Source organism: Sapajus apella, unplaced genomic scaffold (assembly GCF_009761245.1).
Source record: "Sapajus apella isolate SASKATOON/1434 unplaced genomic scaffold, GSC_monkey_1.0 scaffold48, whole genome shotgun sequence".
Classification (NCBI taxonomy): domain Eukaryota; kingdom Metazoa; phylum Chordata; class Mammalia; order Primates; family Cebidae; genus Sapajus; species Sapajus apella.
This window is the reverse complement of record NW_022436988.1, coordinates 17,839,718-17,857,677: the sequence shown is the minus strand read 5'-3', so window position 1 is coordinate 17,857,677 and position 17,960 is coordinate 17,839,718. Positions and strand designations below refer to the sequence as shown.

General features: G+C 46.5%; 1 protein-coding gene across 3 annotated transcripts in view; it reads right to left on the bottom strand.

Annotated features, from left to right (window-relative positions):
• PECAM1 (platelet and endothelial cell adhesion molecule 1) overlaps window positions 1-8,922 on the bottom strand; it is an 88,003-nt gene extending 79,081 nt beyond the window's left edge. Inside the window, exon 1 of one of the 3 annotated variants that reach the window (XM_032241977.1) lies at window positions 8,844-8,922. The gene's annotated coding sequence lies outside the window, so the exon portion shown is untranslated. Of the gene's footprint in view, window positions 1-1,517; window positions 1,648-6,599; window positions 6,828-8,843 lie in introns of those variants that run through there. The other 2 variants (XM_032241975.1, XM_032241976.1) reach the window with 2 other exon arrangements.
• Between the last annotated feature and the right edge of the window lie 9,038 nt (window positions 8,923-17,960).

The following is a 17,960-nucleotide window of genomic DNA, read 5'->3' as shown; positions in this document are numbered from 1 at the left end:
CCCGGCTAATTTTGTATTTTTAGTAGAGACAGGGTTTCTCCATTTTGATCAGGCTGGTCTCAAACTCCTGACCTCAGGTGATCCGCCCACCTCAGCCTCCCAAAGTGCTGGGATTACAGGCGTGAGCCACTGTGCCTGACTCATTCAGCTATTATTTTTTATAATTTTTTTTTTTTTTTAAGAGACAAGGTTTTGCTTGTTACTCAGGCTGGTCTTGAACTCCTGGCCTCAAGCCATCCTCCTGCCTCAGCCTCCCAAAACCCTGGGATTACAGGCATGAGCCACCAAACCTAGCCTCTCCATTTACCTATAGATGGACATTTAGGCTGTTTCCAATCTTGGACTGATACAGATCGAGCTGCTACGAACAAACCTTTGTATGGACATATATTTTAATTTTCCTTGGTAAATACATGAAGCAGCTGCATTATACAGTAGGCATGTGTATGTTTAACATTTTAAGAAACTGTTTTCCCAACTGGTTATGCCATTTTGCATTCCCACCAGCAGTGTGTGAGTCCCAGCCATTCCACACCCTCACCAACGCTTGGCAGGCCTTTAATTTTAGCCATTCTAGCGGGGGTGTAGTGAATATCTTATTATGATTGCAATTCATTTTCTTATTGACTAACAATATTGAGCATGTTTTTACATGCTTATTTGTCATCTATGTATCAGCTAACATTATTTATTTATTCATTTATTTATTTGAGACAGGTTCTTCCGGTGTTGCCCAGGCTGGAGTGCATTGGCAAGATCTCTGCTCGCTACAACCTCTGCCTTTGGGCTCAAGCAATTTTTCTGCCTCAGCCTCTCGAGTAGCTGGGATCACAGGCGTGCACCACCATGCCCAACTAATTTTTGTATTTTTAGTAGAGATGGGGTTTTACCATGTTGGTTAGGCTGGTCTCGAACTCCTGACCATAAGCAATCTGCCCACCTCAACCTCCCAAAATGCTGAGATTACAGGCAGGCCTGAGCCACCGCACCCAGCAAACATCTTTTTATTTTTTTATTTTTTGAGACAGGATCTCACTCTGTTGCCTAGGCTAGAAGTGCAGTGGCACGATCATGGCTCACTGCAGCCTCAAACTCCTGGGCTCAATAGATCTTCCTATCTTAGCCTCCCAAGTAGCTGGGACTACAGGGGTGCACCACCAGGCACAGCTAATTTTTTACTTTTTGCAGAGACAGGGTCTTGCTATGTTGCTGAGGCTGGTCTCCAGCTCCTTTCCTCAAAAGATCCTCCAGCCTCAGCCTCCCAAAGTGCTGGTATTATAGGCATGAGCCACTATGCCTGGCCTTGCCTTTTTCAGTATAGTAAATCGAATGGCTTTTTATTTTGTTTGCGGGCCTCTCCTAGCTCCCCACTTCTTCCCCTTTACCTTGGTGGACTCCTTGATGGGGTGGGGGCAAAGTTTTCCGCACTGCTTTGGCTTCTTGGTTAACTGATCAAGAGACTGACTCCTACATAGCCAAGGTACCCCAGGAATTCCCACCAGGCTTAACAAGCTCACCCAGGACGCTGTTTCTCCCGTGGTGTTGTTCACTTCTTCTCCTCAGGCAAGTGGAATTGAAGGAAGACAGATACACAGTCATTTCTACATGCAGTGCTCCTGCCTTCAAATACCGGGTAAGTAACGCAGATACGAAACATTGCGACTCATTCAATGCACAAAAAAAAGCTGCCTGCTGAAAAAAACTTCAGGAAGTGGTTTTTCTGAGCAGCTGGGGGTGGGGTGAGGGGAGGAAGGCGGGGGCAGGTGGGCAACAGACATGTCAGAGGACTCCCAGCACCAGGCACAGCGGGCCAACCACCTATTTCATGACGATGGGGATCAGAAATAAGATTCACCGTTGCCAGGCGCGGTGGCTCAAGCCTGTAATCCCAGCACTTTGGGAGGCCGAGGCGGGTGGATCACGAGGTCAAGAGATCGAGACCATCCTGGTCAACATGGTGAAACCCTGTCTCTACTAAAAATACAAAAAAATTAGCTGGGCATGGTGGTGCGTGCCTGTAATCCCAGCTATTGAGGAGGTTGAGGCAGGAGAATTGCCTGAACCCAGGAGGCGGAGGTTGCGGTGAGCCGAGATGGCGCCATTGCACTCCAGCCTGGGTAACAAGAGTGAAACTCCATCTCAAAAAAAAAAAAAAAAAAAAGATTCACCGTCCACTCCATTTCCCCCACCTTTAGCCACAGGTCTCAGTCTTGGAGTTGATGAGCCAGACTCATCAGCCCCCATCCACTGGGTTTGGGATACACCCCAGCCTGGGAGTGACCAAGCAGTAATGTATAAATCAGAAGCTTGAGGTTCCTGTCTGTTCTCTGCAGTTTAATAGCTTAAATGCTCTGAGGCTCATGTTCCTCACCTATATAAGGGGAATAATATGTCCATCTATCCATTGTATAGGCTTGTTAGGAAGATGAAACAAGAGCTAGCCTTTGAAAGCACATTTAACCAGCAGAGCACAATAAGAACATAGTAATACCTGGGCACAGTGGCTCAACGCCTGTAATCTCAGCACCTGGGGAGGCCGAGGCGGGTGGATCATGAGGGCGGGAGTTTGAGACCAGCCTGACTGGAGGATTGCTTAAAGCGGAGTTTGAGACCAGCCTGGGCAACATAGCGAGACCCTGGCTCTACCAAAAAACAAATTTTTTTTTCACCTCACACCAACTTCCCTCAAAATTTGTTTAAAAAGTTAGCCTGGTGTGGTGGCATGCCCCTGTAGTTCCAGCTACTCTGGAGGCTGAGATGGGAGGATTGTTTGAGCTCAGGACTTTGAGGCTACAATGAGCTAGGATCGCATCACTGCACTCTGCCCCAGGTCACGGTGTGGGACTATCTCTAAACAACAAAAGGAATGAAATACTGATACGTGCTACACTATGGATGAACCTTTAGGGCGCGGTAAGGAGAAAAGCCACACATGAAAGGCCACTTTTTTTTTCTGAGGCAGAGTTTTGCTCTTGTTGCCCAGGCTAGAGTACAATGGTATGATCTCAGCTCACCGCAACCTCTGCCTACTGGGTTCAAGCAATGCTCCTGCCTCAGCCACCTGAGTAGCCACTGCACTCCAGCCTGGGTGACAGGGTGACAGAGTGACAGGCATGTGCCACCACATCCAGCTAATTTCGTATTTTGTAGTAGAGATACGATTTCTCCATGTTGGTCAGACTGGCCTCAAACTCCCGACCTCAGGTGATCTGCCTTCCTCGGCCTCCCAAAGTGCTGGGATTACAGGCGTGAGCCACCGCGCTCCTCTGGCACATGTTCATATTATATTGGTGTGAGAGCTATGATCTTACTCCTAAAAATTATAATGTAAGATTCTACTATGGAGCTTTTATTTAAACAATAATAGCTAACATTTATTGAGTGTTTAGATACTTCTCAGGTTTCCTTTAATCCTATAAGTCAGATACTGTTATTACCCTCATTTTACAAGAGAGAAACAAGATTCTCAGAGAGGTTAGTACTCTTGTCCACAATCCCACCCCAGCTGAAGTGGTGATGCTGGCTGCCTGCCTTCAGCCCTGAGCCCTTAACTCCTCACACAGTGCCTTTCTACATTTCAGGGTGGGTGCGATGGCTCACACCTGTAATCCCAGCCACTTTAAGAGGCTAAGGCAGGTGGACCACCTGAGGTCAGGAATTAGTTACCAGTCTGGCTAACATGATGAAACCCCATCGCTACCAAAAATACAAAAAATTAGCTGAGTATGGTGATTCGTGCCTGTAATCCCAGCTACTCACAAGGCTGAGGCAGGAGAATTGCTTAAACCAAGGAGGCAGAAGTCAGCCGAGATCGTGCCACTACACTCAAGCCTGGGTGACAGAGAGAGCGAGACTCTGTCTCAAAAAAAAGAAAAACATTTCAGGACTTACTGAAATGCTCCACAATAGAAAAACCTTTGGTTTAGATCAAAGCCTGAAACAGTTGAAATACAGTGAATGTGACATATGTGTTCACCAAGGTTATTCAAGGATGTAATCCTTCACCTTGTTCTATACAACTGTCTTCATGTTTCCTGTTTCTTTACAGCTTCGTTACCTGATTAAACAAAATTGAAATAAATAGATATATAAAAATCAAAAAGGCAGCCAAGTTGGGGTATGAGAATATGCACAGGAAATGGCGCTTCTAGACAGAAATGAGATTCATGTGATTTAGGACCAAGTCAGGAGCCTGTGTAAACATTCCTAATACTGAGAAAGTGAGCACACATCTGGGCCTGCAGATGGATACCTCCCAAATGTCAAGGACGTGCTTTAATTAGAGCTTTTTAAAAATGGACCAGTTGCAGTCAGTGCTATGGCTTATGCCTGTAATCCTAGCACTTTGGGAGGCTGAGGCGGGAGGATCAGTTGAGCCCAGGAGTTCGAGACCCTCCTGGGACACATAGTGAGACCCCATCTCTACATAACATTTTTTTAAATTAGCCAGGCATGGGGTACTTGCCTGTGGTCCCAGCTACTCGGGAGGCTGAGGTGGGAGGATTACTTGAGCCAGAGGTGGAGGCTACAGTGAGCCATTATTGGGCCATGGCACCCCATCCTGAGTGACAGAGTGAGACCCTGTCTCAAAAACAAAACAAATGAATAAACAAAAGCCAGGAAATTTGGTTGTGGTGGTATACTGTAGTTTTGCAAAATGTTAGCATTGGGAAATTGGTACATATCTCTGTATTATTTACTACAAATGCATGCAAATTTACTATTATCTCAATAAAAATATTTATATTTTAAAATTGGGGCCAGGTGCTGTGGCTCACACCTGTAATCCCACCACTTTGGGAGGCTGAGGTGGGTGGATCACTTGAGGTCAGGAGTTTGAAACCAGCCTGGCCAACATGGTAAACCCTGTCTCTACTAAAAATGGAAACATTAGCTGGGCGTGATGGCACACGCCAGTGGTCCTAGCTACTCAGGAGGCTGAGGCAGGAGCATCACTTGAACGCGGGAGATGGAGATTGCAGTGAGCCAAGATCATGCCACTGCACTCCAGCCTGAGCGATAGAGCGAGACTCAGTCTCAAAAAAAAAAAAACCCACAAAAACAAAACCATAGATTTTCACATTGCTCTAATTCTAAAGAACATTTCCATGTTCTTTAGAATGTGGAAGGAACTTCGAAATTTTCTGAGGGTGAGAGGGAGGAAACACTCCAAATAAGGGGAAATTCTAAATGGAAAACAAACAGGAACATTTTGCCCCTAGAAAAGATCTTGGGGCTAGGCACCGTGGCTCAAGCCCGTAATCCCAGCACTTTGGGAGGCTGAGGTGGGCAGATCACCTGAGATTGGGAGTTCGAGACCAGCCTGACCAACATGGAGAAACCCCATTTCTATTTAAAAAAAAAAAAAAAAAGATCTTGGATATTCAGGGAGGTAAAGGGAATTTCTGCACATTATTGTGAGATGCATTGACAAGCCTCGGTTCCTAAATGAAATGTTTTTCTCCCAGGTCATTTCAAGGCCAGTTTCCCCAGAAAACTACTCTCAGATGAACCTCTCTAAGAGACAGATGGGCAAGTAGGAGGTGCTCTTAGCTTCCTCTCTTCCATCCCCCATAATATGAGACCTACAGAAGAATTCCTTAGGTCAACATACAGAGAATGACCCTGAGGCCCTGAGATTAGCCATATCTTATCTGTGTGGCCAGCAAGGGGTCTGCTGGGCCTGGCAGTGTCTCAGGACTTCCTGGTCAGAGAGCTTCCTCTGTTGTCTCTGGAATCCCCCCTTGCCCTGTGTCCTTAAGTCTAGGCCCTGGCTCAGGTATATGTGATGCTATGCCCAGGGTACTCTAATCCAGGCCTCTAAGGAATGGTTACTGAGGGCCGGACCAAGTCCAGTAGAGCCAGCTCTCAAAAGTCCAGTCGAGCCTCACCAGGCCTGTAGTGAGCATATGTGATGGGAGAGCATGTGCAGTGAGTGGGTATGTGCAGAGGACAGGCATGTATAATGGGCAGGCATATTAAATGTGTGGGCATCTGCAGCGGGTGGGTATATGTCATGGGTGGGCATAAGCAGTGGATGGGTATATGTCATGGGTGGGCATATGCAATGGGTGGGCACCTGCAGCAAGGCTGTCACGGGAGACTTTGCCTACACTAAGGGACTCTGAGTTTCAGTTTTCTGCCGCCTAATGCAATGCTACCTGCGATTGCCTGTAAACCATTTTTTTTTTTTTTTTGAGACGGAGTTTCTCTTTTGTTGCCCAGGCTGGAGTGCCGTGCCATGGTCTCAGCTCGCCGCAACCTCTGACTCCCGGGTTTAAGCAATTCTCTTGCCTCAGCCTCCAGAGTAGCTGGGATTACAGGCATGCACCACCACGCCCAGCTAATTTTTATATTTTTAGTAGAGACGGGGTTTCTCCATGTTGGTCAGACTGTTCTCGAACTCACGACCTCAGGTGATCCACCTGGCTCAGCCTCCTAAAGTTCTGGGATTACAGGCGTCAGCCACTGCGCCCGGCCTGTAAACCCATGTTTAACCCGCAGCTAGGGAAGCTGAAGGGAGAGGAACTGCAGGGCCACCAGCTCAGCCACCGCCGCATTGTTCTCCCCGACATTGTTCTGAGGCCGGCTTTGCTTACCCAGAAGGCCCCCATGACCCCTGGGGAATCCGATGAGATTGTTTTTCCCAAGCCTGGGCTCTTCAGGTGTGAGCGGCAGTTCTTGGGCCACGTAGGTTACTGTGGCATTTCTGCAGCAGGAAAGAGGAAGGAACTTCTGATCTGAACGGCAACAGCATCAACAATGTGCACTCCCAGCAGCCGGCAGCGCGAAGAGGAAAGGAGCTCGGTTTCCATAGCGATAAATCACCAGGAAGGGGGCCCGCAGGGAGCGGCAATAGGACTTCCCCCATCCCCGGCCCTGAAAACACATCCCCAACGTCGGAGTCGGTTAGCGGCCTGGCGCCTCTCCAGGCTGAGCCTCCAGAACCGCAGGTAGAGGAAGACCACAGGTAGAGAAAGGGGCTCTGCCCGATGGAAAACAAATTCCCAGCTCCTTTTCCAGGTGTCGGTAAAGCATGGGTGCCTGCGCGGATGCAGCGGGGCCCAGGGCTGTGAAGTTCTCAGCGCCTGCCAGCTACGTTATTCCATCCCATTCTCTTAGATTCTGCCCTCCGCCCCACAGCACGGGTGCTGCTAGCCCTTTTATCACAGAAGCACAAACAGGCCTTGTGAGGGAGAGCGATGCACCAGACGCAATTCACCTCGTTAGCAACTGCCCCTTGAAGGCCCCAGAGCTCTCTTTTGAGATTCTTTCTCTTGCCAAAATCACACTATTTTTCCCAAAGAAAGCATTTGAGATTTTTTGAAATGCTCTGGAATGTCACTTATCCCAAGCCTCATCAGCCACTTTTGTTTGTTTGTTTGGTTTTTTTGCATAGCATGTTGAGAATGTGGTCACTTAATGTTAATAATGCCTATTTCATCTCTGTACTTTTAATGCATTGCTTGAATTTTTTTTTTTTTTTTTTTTTTTTTTGAGATGGAGTTTTGCTCTGTCACCCAGGTTGGAGTGCAGTGACACAGTCTCAGCTCACTGCAACCTCCACCTTCCGGGTTCAAGCGATTCCCCTGCCTCAGCCTCCTGAGTAGCTGGGATTACAGGCACGCACCACCTGGCTAATTTTTGTGTTTTTAGTAGACACAGGATTTTACCATGTTGGTCAGGCTGGTCTCGAACTCCTAACCTTGTGATCTGCTTGCCTCAACCTCCCAAAGTGCTGGGATTACAGGTGTGAGCCACGATGCCCAGCCCAGCCTCTCTTTATGCAGGCCACAGTACCTTGCCTATAACCTTTGCATGTGCTGTTCCCTCTGCTTGAGATGCTCTTCCCTGCTTCCTTGGTCAGCTAACTCCTCAGGGGACTTGTTTCATCCCTTTTTCCCAGTAGCTCAGATGCCTTGCTTTCTGGTCTCCCACAGAACGTACACCATATTGTGAAGCAACACAAAGTAATAGTAGGAGAAAAGGCTCTTCTGGGCTCAGACTAGCTGTGTGACCTCAGGGGACTGTTTAACCTCTCTGAGCCTTAATTTCTCACAGGCAAGATGTAGAGAATAATAGTATCTGCCACACAGTATGTCCGTGAGGATTGGCCATTAACACATGTAAAGCATCTAGAAAATGCTGCCTGAACACATCACCTGAGTTCGGGAGTTTGAGACCAGCCTGACCAACATGGAGAAACCCCATCTCTACTAAAAATAAAAAATTAGCCGGGCATGGTGACACATGCCTGTAATCCCAGCTACTTGAGAGACTGAGGCAGGAGAATCGCTTGAACCCAGGAGGCAAAGGTTGCCGTGAGCCGAGATCGCGCCATTGCACTCCAGCCTGGGCAACAAAAGCAAAACTCCATCTCAAAAAGAAAAAAAAGAAAATGCCTGCCTGTGGCTAGTGCTCTGGAAACATTAATCACTGAAGAATTAAGTTCTTAAAGCAGGAGCCATCCTTCATGGGTATCTCTAGAGCTCCAGGCTTAGGCCCAACTGGGTGTGGAGCAAAGGTCACTCTGGGTTCATGGGAGACTATTTTCCAGCTACCGTTTAGGCACCAGTCTCGGTGCCTTGATTCATAATATTTAATTTAGTTAAGTCATTCCAGGACTGGCCCCAGGTAGCCAAGGACCAGCATTTTGTCAAGGAAGCCCGCAGCATTCCTGAATGGCCCCTCTGATGGTTTGACCTCCTCTCCCGACTTTCTACCCTGCCCAGTCCTGGAAGGAGTCCCCAGGCTCAGTGACAAGTGAAGAGGCTCTCAGCTGGCCACAACAGGGGTTTCCCATGTGGTCTGGAAACACCAACAGATTTAAATGATGGACATACCTGTATCCCAAGGGCCACTCAGACAGCAAAAGACAAACCCCAAGTTGGCAAGCCACTCTCCTCCATGGTTTCGCTTGAAAAAAATGAAACGCTTCATGCAAATACTCGGATTTTAAATAAAGTTATGTAACAGCCAAGTCTCTCCACTTAAAAGTACAGTCGTCTTCAAATCTATAGAGACAGGATGCAGACCAGAGGTTGCCTAGGCTTGGGGAGGGATCAGAGAATGATTGCCAATGGGCAAGAGGGAACTTCTTGGGGTGAAGAATGTGCTTGCTGGATTGTGGTGATGGTTGTACAACTCTGCATTCACAAATTGTAGGGTTCCCAAATTTAGTCAATAAAAATACAGGATGTTCAGTTAAGTTTCAGGTAAGCAACAAATACTATTTTTAATATAAGTATGTCTCAGATGGGACATCCTCGCACATTGCATGGGATATACTTAACACTAAGAAAGCATTTGCTATTTACCTGAAATTCATGTTTTTTTTTTTTTTTGAGGCGGTGTCTCTCTCTGTCACCCAGGCTGGAGTGCAGTGGCATGATCTCGGCTCACTACAGCCTCTGTCTCCCTGGTTCAAGCGATTCTCCTGCCTTGGTCTCCCAAGTAGTTGGAATTACAGGGCTGTGACACCACTCAGATAATTTTTTTTTCTTTTTTTTAGACAGAGTCTCACTGTGTCACCCAGGCTGGAGTGCAGTGGTGCAATCATTTCTGTGTTTTTGGTAGAGATGGGGTTTCACCATGTTGACCAGGCTGGTCTCAAACTCCTGATCTCAAGTGATCTGCCTGCCTAGGCCTCCCAAAGTGCTGGTATTATAGGCATGAGCCTCCGTGCCCAGCCTGGGAATTCACATTTAACTGGATATCCTGTATTTTACGTGCAAGCCTAACTAAGAGACCCTGAATTAATTGTACACTTATAATGGGTGCGTTTTACGGTAGGTAAAGCTGTTAAATTTAGCACAATGCCTAGAATAATATTGTTGCTTAAAAAAATAAAGCTTTGGCGGGGCGCGGTGGCTCATGCCTGTAATGTCAGCACTTTGGGAGGCCGACCTAAGGTCAGGAATCAAGACCAGCCTGGCCAACATGGTGAAACCCCATCTCTACTAAAAATACAAAAAAAATGTAGCCAGATGTGGTGGCAGGTGCTATAATCCCAGCTACTAGGGAGGCTGAGGCAGAATTGCTTGAACCCGGGAGGCAGAGGTTGCAGTGAGCTGAGATTGCAGCACTGCACTCCAGCCTGGGTGACAAGAGCAAAACTCCATTTCAAAAAAAAAAAAAAAAAAAAAATACAGCTTTACCTTCCATGCACCCTCTCCACTCCCTCCCCACTATCACCTCTGGCAAAAATACAACTGCAGAAACCATCCCACATGCTCAGGAACCGTAGAAACTACCAAGGTAGGAAATACATTCTCAACAGTCACGTTAGCTTTGTCTTTCCGGTGCCCACGGCCTGCAGAGGGGCAAGACTCAAGGTCAGAAACATCACAGGACGGGCTGGGCATGGTGCCTCATGCCTGTAATCCCAGCACTTTGGGAGGTAGAGGCGTGGATCACTTGAGATCAAGAGTTCGAGACCAGTTGGCCAATACGATGAAACCCCATCTCCAACTAGAAATACAAGAATTAGCTGGGCATAGTGGCGCACGCCTGTAGTCCCAGCTACTCGGGACGCCGAGGCAGGAGAATTGCTTGAACCCAGGAGGCAGAGGTTGCAGTGAGCTGAGATCACACCGTTGCACTCCAGCCTGGGTAACAGAGCAAGACTCCGTCTCAAAACAAACAAAAAACAAAAAAGAAAGAAAGAAACACCACAGGACAAACCAGGCAGTTGGGAACTGACTTCTCCTTGTTGAATGCTCCAAATACTAAAATCACCCACCTATTCCCTTTTGCTGCCGAGAAATTAGAGAAATATACAGACTCTCATTGGCTGATTGGCCACTAAATGCTCTGTGCAGGTCGGGTGAGGAGCTACAAAAATGAATACAACAATTCCCTTTCCCTAAGGAGGTGAGTTACAAACCCAGGACACACTCACCTCTCAACACACAATCATTCAAAGCAAAGAATGAGAAAGATTTCTCATTTTTCCCTTCTATGGGAGAGAAACATTTTTCACCTTGTCCAATAAAACTAACATTCACATATATGTGACGTTTGCCTTTAGAATTGCATTTTGCAATCAGTAAGAGAAATCACCTTTTTAAAATTAGCACAGGGCCGGGCGCGGTGGCTCAAGCCTGTAATCCCAGCACTTTGGGAGGTCGAGGCGGGTGGATCACGAGGTCAAGAGATCGAGACCATCCTGGTCAACATGGTGAAACCCCGTCTCTACTAAAAATACAAAAAATTAGCTGGGCATGGTGGCGCGTGCCTGTAATCCCAGCTACTCAGGAGGCTGAGGCAGGAGAATTGCCTGAACCCAGGAGGCGGAGGTTGCGGTGAGCCGAGATCGCGCCATTGCACTCCAGCCTGGGTAACAAGAGCGAAACTGCGTCTCAAAAAAAATAAATAAATAAAATAAAATAAAATTAGCACAGTTCCACTGTCCATAGTAAACACAAAGCCTCTTGCTAGCAGGTCTGGCTGTCTCAGCTATCCAGATACAAAATTCTGACCAGCTATCAAAATTACAATAACGCATTCTTTAAATTCACCCCGTCTGAGATGGAGTCTTGGAGACTTAGTTAAATGTGCTGTAATTAAACTTTTTTCTTTGTTAATACAGTGGTCCCTTGATATCCATGGCAGAGGTTGCAGTGAGCTGATTGTACCAGGACCCCCACAGATTCCAAAATCTCAGGATACTCAAGTCTTTTCTGTAAAATGGCATAGTAGCAGCATGTAGCCCAGGTACACCCTTCTGTATATTTAAAATCATCTCTAGATTACTTATGGCCAACTCTGGGTGTACTGCCTATGAGTTAGCCCTGCTCCCTAAGGAGCAATAAAAAACAAACCTCTAGATTACTTATAAAACCACATAAGATGTTGCAAATCATTTAGTTTGCGGAGGATTCAACATAGTACTCAGCACGTGGAAAATTCAAGTTTCAATTTTTGAAACTGTGGAATTTTTTTTTCTGAATATTTTCAATCCATGGTTGATTGAATCCATGAATCTGGAACCCATGGATACAGACAGCTGTACCTGCAAAGGTGCTCTTTTTTTTTTTTTTTTTTTTTGAATGAGGAAAACTCACTGACACTCCACTCAATTCCTTTCACTCCCATGGTGCCATTTCAGTACTAGAGGATTTCATAGATACTGCCCCATACAATGGAGGCTTCGGCGACTCTAAACCTATAAGCTCAAGAATCCCATTACTTAGCTCAGCAATGTGCCTGTGGCAATTTGGGCATTTCAAGCAGGAAGGAGAAGTACTCTATTTTTTTTTTTTTTTTTTAAAGACAGACAGTCTTGCTCTGTCACCCAGGCTGGAGTACAATGGTGCGATCTCGGCTCACTGCAACCTCCACCTCCCGGATTCAGGCAATTCTCCTGCCTCGGTCTCCTGAGTAGCTGGAATTACAGGTACCCACCACTGCACTTGGCTTATTTTTATATTTTTAGTAGAGATGGGGTTTCACTGTGTTGGCCAGGCTGGTCTCAAACACCTGACCTCATGATCTGCCTGCCTCAGCCTCCCAAAGTGCTGGGATTACAGGAGTCAGCCACCTCACCCAGCCAGGATGGAGTTTTATCAACATAGCAAGGTTGTCCCTTATCTACTACGGAATTTAATTAATCAAATATACATATAAATACAAATAGAAAAATCATTGACTACTTAGTCAATGCTGTTTTGGATAAAATATTCCCAATACTGAGATTTATAAAATAAAAATAATGAAGGGGCCAGTCGTGGTGGCTTGTAGCTATAATCCCAACACTTTAGGAGGCAGAAGCAGGAGGATCACTTGAGCCTGGGGGCTTGAGATCAGCCTGGGCAGTACAGTGAGACTCCATTGCTAAAAAAAAAAAAAAAAAAAAAAAATTAGCTGGGCTTGGAGGCGTATGCCTGTAGTCCCAGCTATTAGGGAGGCTGAGTTGGGAGGATGGGACCCTGGAGTTCAAGGCCTCAGTGAGCTGTGACTGCACTCTGTCTAGCCTGGGCAAAAGAGCAAGACCTTGCCTCAAAACTTAAAATAAATACATAATAAAAATAACGGAGGGGTTGCTGGTGGTGAAAAGGTAGGACTGCCAGCCTACTCAGAATTACGGAACATTTTAAAGTAGCCAACAGTATTTTTCTCTGTGATAACTAAGGTATCAGGGGTGAATTTTTACAGGGCTAAAGGAAACTACATGAGGCCAGGCGCGGTGGCTCATGCCTGTAATCCCAGCCTTTTGGTAGGCCGAGGTAGGCGGATCATAAGGTTAAGAGATAGAGACCATCCTAGCCAACATGGTGAAACCCTGTCTCTACTAAAACTACAAAAATTAGCTGGGTGTCGTGGTGCGCACCTGTAGTCCTAACTACTCAGGAGGCTGAGGCAGGAGAATCGTTTGAACCTGGGAGACAGAGGTTGCAGTGAGCTGAGATCGCGCCACTGCACTCCAGCCTGGTGACAGAGCAAGACTCCATCTCAAAAAAAAAAAAAAGAAAAGAAAAGAAAAGAAAAGAAACTACATGCATTTGATAGTATTTTTCTCTGAGGACTAAATTCCTTTAAAAAGCACCTCATTTGGTTTACCTCGATAGGCTTGAAATATGGGGGTGTTTCTGAAGGGAGCTTCAAGCTGTTTCTTGTTTGTTTGTTTGTTTTGCTTGTTTGAGACACAGCCTCACTCTGTAGCCCAGGCTGGGGTGCAGTAGTGTGATCTCAGCTCCCTGCAACCTCCATCTCCCAGGCTCAGGTTATCTTCCCACCTCAGCCTCCTGAGTAGCTGAGACTACAAGCACACAGCACCACGGACACAGCTAAATTTTTATATTTATTGTAGAGACAATATGTTGCTTAGGCTAGTCTTGAATTCCTGGGCTCATGCGATCCTTCCACACTGGCCTGTCAAAGTGCTGGAATTACAAGAGTGAGCCACTGCACCCAGCCTCAACTTTTTTTTCTTTAACTTCAAGTGACTCAAAAGAAAAATAAGCAAAAATAAAAACAAAGTGTTAAGGCATAAACAGTTAATGGACAATGGGTTCCTTCGCTAGCCCATTTGAAATTACAGACGCTTGACAATGACGCCATCTAATGGAAGACTAGCAGGTCAGACGAAAAACCATTTATTTCCAACTGGTTCTATCAGCTGCAGCTTCTCCTAAACACTTTGTTTTTTTGAGACAGAAGGCCTCCCGAGTAGCTGGGATTACAGACATGTGCCACCATGCCTGGATAAACTGCCATGCCTAGCTAATTTTTTGTATTGTTAGTAGAGATGGGGTTAGACCATGTTGCCCAGGATGGTCTCAAACTCCTGGCCTCAAGTCAATCGGCCCACCTCAGCTTCCCAAAGTGCTGGCATTACAGGCAAGAGCCACCCTAAACACCTTTAAAACAGCTTTGGACACTTCCATTGCTTATTTCACTTTTTACATTGTTATTTCTTTTTTCTTTCTTTTTTTTTTTTTTTTTTGAGATGAGAGTCTCACTCTTTCGCCCAGGCTGGAGTGCAGTGGCACGATCTTGGCTCACTGCAACCTCTGCCACCTGGGTTCAAGAGATTCTCCTGCCTCAGCCTCCTGAGTAGCTGGGACTACAGGCATGCGCCACCATGCCTAGTTGAATTTTTGTATTTTTAGTAGAGACGAGGTTTCACCATGTTGGCCAGGATGGTCTCAATCTCTTGACCCTGTGATCCGCCCACCTCAGCCTCCCAAAGTATTGGGATTACAGGCGTGAGCCACTGTGCCCAGCCTATATTGTTATTTCTAACAGACAAACTATTGATGTTAAAAAGTATATCAAAGATCTAATACAGAAATAGTACATTGAAAATATATAAAATAGGCCAGGCATGGTGTCTCATGCCTGGAATCTCAGCATTTTGGGAGGCCAAGGAGGGAAGCTCACTGGAGCTCAGGAGACCAGCCTGGGCAACATGGCAAGACCTTGACTCCACAAATAATAAAAAAAATTAGCCAGACGTGATGGAGCATGCCTGCAGTCCCAACTACTGGGGAGCCTGAGGCAGGAGAATCACTTGAGCCCTGGAGGTCAAGGCTGCAGTGTTCACTGCAAGTTTTTTTGCCCAAAAAACTTGCATTTGAGCCCAAACATCATTGCCATTGAGCAGCAAGCAACTTTGAGCAAATCTCTCAGCTTCTGCCTCTATAAATTCCAACAGTAAGGCTCTTCTAGAACTATGTACTAATGCTATACAAGTATTTTCAGCCTTCCTGCAAAGAGACAGACTACCTTTACAGTTACAGTTTTCTTTTTCTTTTTTTTTTTTTTTGACAGTGTCTTGTTCTGTTGCCCAGTCTGCATTGCAGTGGTGTGATCACAACTCACTGCAGCCTTGAGCTCCTGGCCTCAACCTCCCCAGTACCTGGGACCACAGGCACGTCCCACCTTATCTGACTAATTTTTTAATTATTTGTAGAGATGAGGTCTTACTATGTTGCCCAGGCTGGGTTTTTTCATGTGTGAAACAGAACACGTCACTGGGTCATTATGAGGACAGAGTAAGCTGGCCCATCTAATGAACTGACCTATAACCAGGAGGTACTCAGTAAGTGCTAGATTCTTCTCTCTGGATCTTGAAAGACCAGAGGAGAGAACAGCAAACTCAGAGAAGCAGGAAAGACCATTCACATGATGTTGTTCTTGAGTCCTGACCCCCCTACAACTGGGAGGTCACCAGTCCCCTCCTGTGATAGCCACCAAAACTCACTTATTCACAGCTGAGAATGGATAGAGCAAGAATCAGGAGAAAGAGGGTGAGGTCTGCAGCTGACCTGAGTGAACTGATGGAGTCTTCTCAGAATCCTCAGCACCCCTTTCCCTGAATGGGGCCTGGCGGTCAAGTGGCATCACTTTGGGACCCAGGGAATGCAACTTTCTCCCAGGTGGCAGCCCAGGCCATTCTGGATGCAAGATAAGATAGAGTCACCAGATCCCCTTCTAGTCCCCTGCCCCCGCAAGGAATCCCAAAGCCTCCCCTCCTTGTGCTCAGCCTGTGGTAAACACTCAGATTTTCCAGGATCTTCTTCTCTCCACTAGCAAAATCTTGACAAATTATCTCTTAGGATAGGTCACTTCTGCAGGCAACTAAGGGCCTGCCCAGATCCTTTTGGCTTTGGTTTAAAAGGGTAAATTCAGCTGGATATGGTGGTGCATGTCTGTATTCCCAGCATTTTGGGAGGCTGAGGTGGGAGGATCGCTTGAGCTCAGGAGTTCAAGACCGGCCTGGGCAACATAGGAAACCTCATCTCTACTAAAAAAAAAATAAAAACCAGTCACAGTGGCTCACGCCTGTAATCCCAGCACTTTGGGAGGCCGAGGCAGGCAGATCACAAGGTCAAGAGATCAAGACCATCCTGGCAAACATGCTGAAACCCCGTCTCTACTAAAAATACAAAAATAAGCTGGGCGTGGTGGCATGTGCCTATAGTCTCAGCTACTTGGGAGACCAAGGCAGGAGAATTGTTTGAACCCGGGAGGCGGAGGTTGCAGTGAGCCGAGATTGTGCCACTGCACTCCAGCTTGGCGAAATAGCGAGACTTCGTCTCAAAAAAAAAAAAAAAAAAAAAAAAAAAAAAGTCAGCCAGGCATGTTGGCAAGCGCCCATAATCTCAGCTACTCGGGGAGGTGAGGCAGAAGCTTGACCCTTTAACCCTGTGACCATGTTGTAGTACTTTCTCTTGGCTTCTGCCATCGGAGGGTGGGAATTTGGGGGGTTCATGTCATATTTAGCTCTAAAAGTTATCTTGAGCAGTTAAAAGCCTTGGTAAGCTTGAAGTGGACTGCTTTAGGCTTCTTCTGGAAAAAGTACTAGAAACTGCTCAGCACCCTAGCTCAGTAGCTAAGGCCTTATCTTTCCACAGCGGTGGCCTCGGTTCAATTCCCGGCTTAGGGAATGTGTGTTTTCTGGTTTGCCATCTGTGTGATTTTTGCCAGTCATTAATTCTCATCCCCTCCATGAACAACTTCTGACTTCCTGTCTTGAATTTTCCTTTCTCTAAGCTACTTTTGGAGATTCTAGATCTTGTAACAACTGCTTACCAGCTCTTTGAAAATACCATGCATGGCCAGGCATGGTGGCTCATGCCTGTAATCCCGGCTTCAAGTGGGGCTGAGGCAGGAGGATTGCTTGAACCTGGGAGGCAGAGGTTGCAGTGAACCAAGATCATGCCACTTCATTCCAGCCTGGGCAACAAAGCAAGACTCTGTCTCAAAAAAACAAAACAAACACACAAACAAACCCACACACATCCATAGTTAGGTCATAATCTTAGTTAAGTCTTATTGGTTTCACCTGGGAGGTTACCTTTGGTAAAGTCCAAAAGCCAGGAATGTCGGCTATTTGTCCTGGCTAGGGTGGCAATAAGAGATTTGGTTAAAAGTCAGACTCTGCTGTTTTGCATTGGGTTATCTGATGTTTTTTACTTTTAGGGTATCAGAAATTACATTGTGAGAGAGCTTTTAGCCTTGATGTGTAATAACTAAGTAGGAAGTATACCTCAAAGGATGGCTAATGGCAGTTATGGGGGGATATTCAGTTCTTTGCATGTTTGGATCAGAGAAGCATGCTCTTGACCACCTAGAAGGTATGGAAACATACCCACCCCCCACTGAGAGATAAGACTTCTATAGGGCCTGGCGCGGTGGCTCAAGCCTGTAATCCCAGCACTTTGGGAGGCCGAGGCGGGTGGATCACAAGGTCAAGAGATCGAGACCATCCTGGTCAACATGGTGAAACCCCGTCTCTACTAAAAATACAAAAAAATTAGCTGGGCATGGTGGCGCGTGCCTGTAATCCCAGCTACTCAGGAGGCTGAGGCAGGAGAATTGCCTGAACCCAGGAGGCGGAGGTTGCGGTGAGCCGAGATCGCACCATTGCACTCCAGCCTGGGTAACAAGAGCGAAACTCCGTCCCCCCCAAAAAAAAAAAAAGACTTCTATAGGGGACAGGCTGATTCCCTCTT